The sequence below is a fragment of the Rutilus rutilus genome (genome assembly GCF_951802725.1).
Source record: "Rutilus rutilus genome assembly, chromosome: 12".
NCBI lineage: Eukaryota > Metazoa > Chordata > Actinopteri > Cypriniformes > Leuciscidae > Rutilus > Rutilus rutilus.
This window is the reverse complement of record NC_140217.1, coordinates 9,384,665-9,390,664: the sequence shown is the minus strand read 5'-3', so window position 1 is coordinate 9,390,664 and position 6,000 is coordinate 9,384,665.

Sequence of the window (6,000 nt, the reverse complement as noted above, 5' to 3'; positions counted from 1 at the left end):
AAAAATGAAAAAATAAGAAGTGCCTCCCTTGTGTCACCGCTGGAGGGAGTCTACTCATCATCGAGGGCGTCCTCCTGCGATTGCCCTCGCCCCTGCGTTGCAGCAGCAGCCTCCACCTAAGCACCGCTGAGGAGCCAGTCGCAGGCAGGCCGCCCCTCCCATCCCGGCCCCCGCCAAGAGGGGTGGTAAAGCCAAAGGTAAGCGGCCCTAGGACGGGCGACCCGGAGATGGATGGGACTGCTCTTCAGGAGATGGTGACCGCACCACTCCCTCCACCGGGTGGAAAATCTTGTGTTCCCTTTTGTTTGTATTCTAGATATACTCTGTGTAAGCCCTTTTCTATCGTCCTTCCAGGCAAGAAGGGGCAAGAGGCTTGCACAGGGCGGCTGGATGGCCACATTCCGTCGCCACATCTGCTGCGGCCCGCTGGGGCAGCCAGCTTATCGCTCGGCTCCTCAGCAAAAAACTGAAGTGCAATTGCACCTTCAGCTCATTATATACCCATGCTGCGTGGCTGAACAGCTGATGCAAATAACTGCACGCCAATGTGCATTGGCTTGTTTAGTTTCACTCGAAGTAGATTGGCCTCTCTAGCGAGATTCCTATTTGTTGGTCTTGATGTGGCGTCTCTGTTCCCTCCTTCAGGGAACGAGGGTTACCATATGTAACCTAGACGTTTTCAGTTGCATTGCATGGGTTGTAATTTTTAGGATTAAAGGTGCAAAATTTCTGACCTGATTCATATTTGTTAAATATTTTAAATCCCAAAAACCAACTGTTTTAACAGGGATGTGAGGACTTTTTTTTATAAATATATCCTTTCATCAATTGTATAAACAATTGTTTGGGCCAAAAATAAAATAAAAAAATACATTTAATAAATAAATTCTATACAATTAAAACTTTGAAAAACACGTGACAGTTTAAGATGGTTTACAACTATACATTAATTTGTGTTAAAGCCCAATAAGTTTCCCTGGTCTCCCATATGTTATACAGTTAAAGTAATTAGATATTTACTGTACTCTGGTAATGCAGATGTAATTTAAATGAACTTTTCAACCTACAATACTCCTATGTATGCCTTTATGTTGGGTTATTGAATGTAATATCATCTTGCAGGCGTCAGTTTGTCATTTTTTTAACAAAATGTGTTACTTTACCTTAGCTAGGTTATAAAGATGAAATCAATGAGTGAATCATGTTCAAGGTTCATGGGAAATGCTCAGTGCTTCAGTGCACAGACCATAAATTAATGAATTAATACTGAGAATCTTGCAGGAAACTTGAACACTTTTAAATCCTCTTAACTGAACAATGAGTTGGGTGCTTAGTAATCAGTGTTCTTTGAAAACAGAGCAGACTGCCAGTAAGCACACACAATCAGAGGAAGATCACTTATCAAACTTTGTTGCTTATTTTTGATGAGCTTCAGATATCACCTTCATCCTTACAATTACTCAATCATTCATAAACAGTGAGTAGTATGAACACAAAGGGTATTTCAGAATGTGTCGCTGTTATAGTTTTTATGAATTTAGAGCTTAAGCAGTATGATCCTGTTACCCAGACCAGCAAGAATTGCCTCAAGTATTGGTCATGAAATTACATTTACAAATTACATTGAAACTAAAACTAAAAATACAAAAAAAATAAAAACAAACCATCTCACATATTAAATTTCATTGAATTAGGTAAAGTAGGCTACTGACGGACTGTGCTGGATGGTTTTGACGATGATGAATGATTGTAGCCTGGTAATACCAAACTCTGCTACTTCGCTTTGCTTCATAGACAGAGTCTGGCATGGCATAATTGAAAAGCGTTTTCTTTCTCGCAGGGAGGCGCTTGTCTGAAGTTTAAAATCATTGGTTCCCGTAAGCCAATCACATAATGTTTGGTTATGTCGTGTGTTATGCGCATGCTCAGCCGCATCTAACTTCCACTGTAAACACATGTAGTATGATGCGAAAACAAAACCATCGAGCGAAATACCGGAGTGAACATGGCTGTGAACGACTTTTGCAGATTATGTGAAGTAAATCTACGCATCCACGGTACAATCAGTGCTCTCAGCCCGCCCTCTGTTCGTTGATTGGCCGGCTGTTTTCAGGCCGGAGGAAAACAGAAAGCTATTACGCTGTCTCAGACTGAGTACAGAAGCGAAATGAAATTGAGCGGAAGTAAGAAGTCTGACGTAGTCAGGCTAGAATAATTGTGGTTTTAACAAGGAATTTTCTAGTATTTGGATCACAATATTTGGAAGGCTCTCACAATGAGAACATTGCAATAAAGCAATAAATCATTTTCACAAGCTCTCAATAAACAAATATGATATGACATCACCAGCATAAACTAAACAAGTGATAAACAAAGACAAAGCCACCAGACAAACTTGATAATGTGCTGTTCATTGCTTTTTTACCTCTCTAAACTTTTCTTAATTCTTACAGCCAATTCACAAATTCTTTTAGATTATAAAAATTATTTGTCTTCATTTGGGTTAAATGTCTATGACTGTTGGCCCAGTGAAACCAGAGTGTTCTCGAAGAGTCAGAGACGTCTGTGAATGCGGGATGGGTGCAGAAGTTCAAGCAGAAACAATTATAGAAAAGGGAAGTGATGCAGTCCTCTGCCAAAAGAGTTGATTAAAGAATGGAAAAGAACAGCTTCTCTGTCCTGGGAAGCTGTTCTTTTCCATTCTTTAATCAACTTTTAGTGAATAGATTACAAACAGCTAATTCTAATTTTATTTGGATTTTTACACTATAATTTTGCACTACAGCTATCTAACTATTAAAGGAAACATTTTTAGTCATCTAAGACATGTTTGAAATAAAAGCTGCTCTAGATGATAGATTGTGGTCACATTAGCAAAATGTTGGTGAAATTTTATGGGTAAAAAATGTCCATTGTCTACTTTCAATAGCTTAGTGATTTATGAAGCACAGCTCACACAGAAGTCACTTTCAAGCAACTTGGTCAACACAGCGAATTCGAGTTGAAAAAGACTTGATGTGGAGGAATAAAAAATTACTTAAACTGCTTATACCATGGTCATTTTTCTGCATTGACAACTTAAAGCTGTTGCAGCGTAATATTTGACCGGAAGGCTAAAAGGACGGTTTTCAGTTACGGCTTGTTAGATAGCATTCTGCCCGCTTTGAATCAGACACAGAGATAAAGTAGTGCGTAAGATTACATTTATTTTAATGATTGAATTATAGGATATATTTTAATTAATTATCAAGAAAGAGAGTTTGAGAGATGCGGGTGTGAATTACCCGTCTGTTCTCTCTCTATTAAAAACACGAATCTGTGAGTTTAATTACTTCAAAACAAGCAATGTTACCCCCTCGTTGCTGAGAAATATAATGTAGCGATTCAGTAGCCAAGCTATTTTATTATTAAAAGTCACAGTTTGTGTGCTCCTGAATGTTTCTGTGTGTGTAACGTATGTGTGTGTGTGCTTCAATGAAAACAGCAAGAGTGAAGTATGCATCTGTGTGCATTCAGTGCATTAATATAGAATGGTGATTAAACTGACTTGGAAATACCTGAGCATTAAATGGTTTTATTGCACATCTTCCAGTCAATCAGAATTGTATATTCAGACTGACCATGGTGTTGTGGCATCGTGCATTTCCATAGAAGAAATCCAGGAGACAAAGATTCAGTTCACAAACACCCCAAAAGGTAATTGTTTATTCACTGAATGTTCACAACCTGAAACACAGGTATCAGGAGGCGTCTTAACTCCCCTCCCCCTAACTATCTCGGTGCAACTAAAAAGAGCTGCGAAGATTTCATTTTAATCATCAGGGCGAAACCAGGTCTCTCGCATCTTTACAGCTAACTCGCAAGATCCTCAAACTGGGTTTAATAAGAGCGGTTCATCTCCCAGGAGCGGACAATCAAGTGGCGGATGCTTAGCCTGGGAAAACCCAGACAACTTCCGGCAAATTTAGATTTGCTCTGCAAGTAGTCTGGTAAAGAGCTCATTCAAGCCCATTTCTAATCCGTCGAAATCGCGGCACCAATCAGAAACGTTGAGGCGGGCTTTACACAATGACGATCGCTCTGATTGGTTTTAGGTCTATCCAATTGCGCCCAGAGGCATTTGAGCGACGTCCGTTGGTGAAGCACACCAACTTTTAAATGCATTATTATATTCAAATTGCAAACACATGAGGACAGTCTCCATGAAAGACCCACTGGCAGATAAACGTGCTACTACATTTCTCTCCGAAACGGTAGGAAATTAAATTCGATTTAATAGAGGATTTTAACTGTGACAAGATGATTGACAGGGCAGTTTACGTGACAGGATGCACGCGACAGATCCGTCCGATAAAGATGACGAAGTAGTATGTCCCAAAGCTTGCCTACTTTTTTGCTACACATTCAAAAGTAAATACCTTTTCTTCACAAAAAGAGTACATACTTTTATGGCGTAGTGTAACTTAGGCGAACTGGGACGCAGCATATGGCTTTACACGATGACGATCGCTCTGATTGGTCTATCCAATTGCGCCCAGAGGCATTTGAGCGACGTCCATTGGTGACGCCCCTTTGGAAATGAGTTATTAATGAAGCTTTGCCAGACCATAACTCAGTTACTACTGAGAATGGTCTGGTTTTAACCAGGCTAGCGGATGCTCTGTCCAGGGATCTGCTATTCGGGGCCGGGAATGGAGGCTTCACCCGGATGTAGTGCAGCTGAAGGCAGTGATACGACAAGAAAGAGGTGGATCTGTTTGTGTCAGAACTGACCACTTATTGCTGCTGGTGGTTTGGGAGGACCGAGATGTCCAGCCCACTGGAACAGGATGCATTAACCCACGAGTGGCCATGCTGCCTGTTGTCTGCATTCCTCCTTTTCCACTGCTATGGGAGACATTACACCAAATGTTCCTTTTCAAATACAGGGTACATTTAGTAGCACCTCGATGGCCAGCCAGGCCATGGTTTCCTCTTCTTCTGAATCTTTTGCAGGGCCAACCATGGCAGCCTCCCATCAGAAGGGATCTCCTCTCTCAGCTAAACGAATGCCGAATTTGGCATCCGTCTAAAGCTTTGGGTCACGCCATTGGGTGCACTGTACCATTGGTAATGCCAGGGCTGCTTTAACACACCAGCTTTATGCTGCTCGCTGGAGGTTTCTTCTTGGTGTGAGGATCGAGGAATTGATCCAGTTCACTGTACTGTACCGAAAATACTGAGTTTCCAACAACATCTACAAAGTGCCTTCTACCTTAAAAGTGTATGTTCTGCTCATCATGCTCCAGTTGATGGTTCTTCTTTGCGATCTCATAACCTTGTTGGTAGTTTTTTGAAGGGAGCAAGACATTGAAAGCCTGTTCGTTTTACTCCTGTGTGGGACTTGTACTCTAATTCCTTTGTGCACTACCATTTGAACCATTGGGTGTCCCTGTGATTGTCCTTGAAATTGGCGTTTCTTCTGGCTGTTGCTTCCGCTAAACATGTCGGTGAGCTTCATGCCCTGTTAGTTAGTGAGTCATGCTTGTGCTGGTTACCAGAGTATTCAGGGGTCATTCTTTGAAATGAAAGCTTTAGCTTAAGTTCTGCCAGGAAGACTTAATTACTTCGTCACTTATTACCTTCATTACTATCCAATCACGTCTTTATACTTTTCGTATAAAAGATCGGTACTTACACATGTTTGAGTTCGCAGATGCCGACGTGACAAAAACCTCCACCCTCCCCACCACCACCAGGATGGTCCTGTCTTTACCTCCCAGGGGGCTCGGCTGCGCCCCTGCCTTCGTCTTCAGGCAGGAGATGCAGATCCGCTACCCTCGGATTACGAACTATGGACGGGGCCTACGCCAAAGAACTTTATAATAATGCTTGCTGAGCTGTCAATAAATGTATGCTTCATTACATCATTTTATCTCCCGAGTCTTTCTGGTAGAACTAATTTGGCCTTTCTTCCCAAAGTCTTATTACCACAATTTGTGAGTCCATTAATCTGGTTGC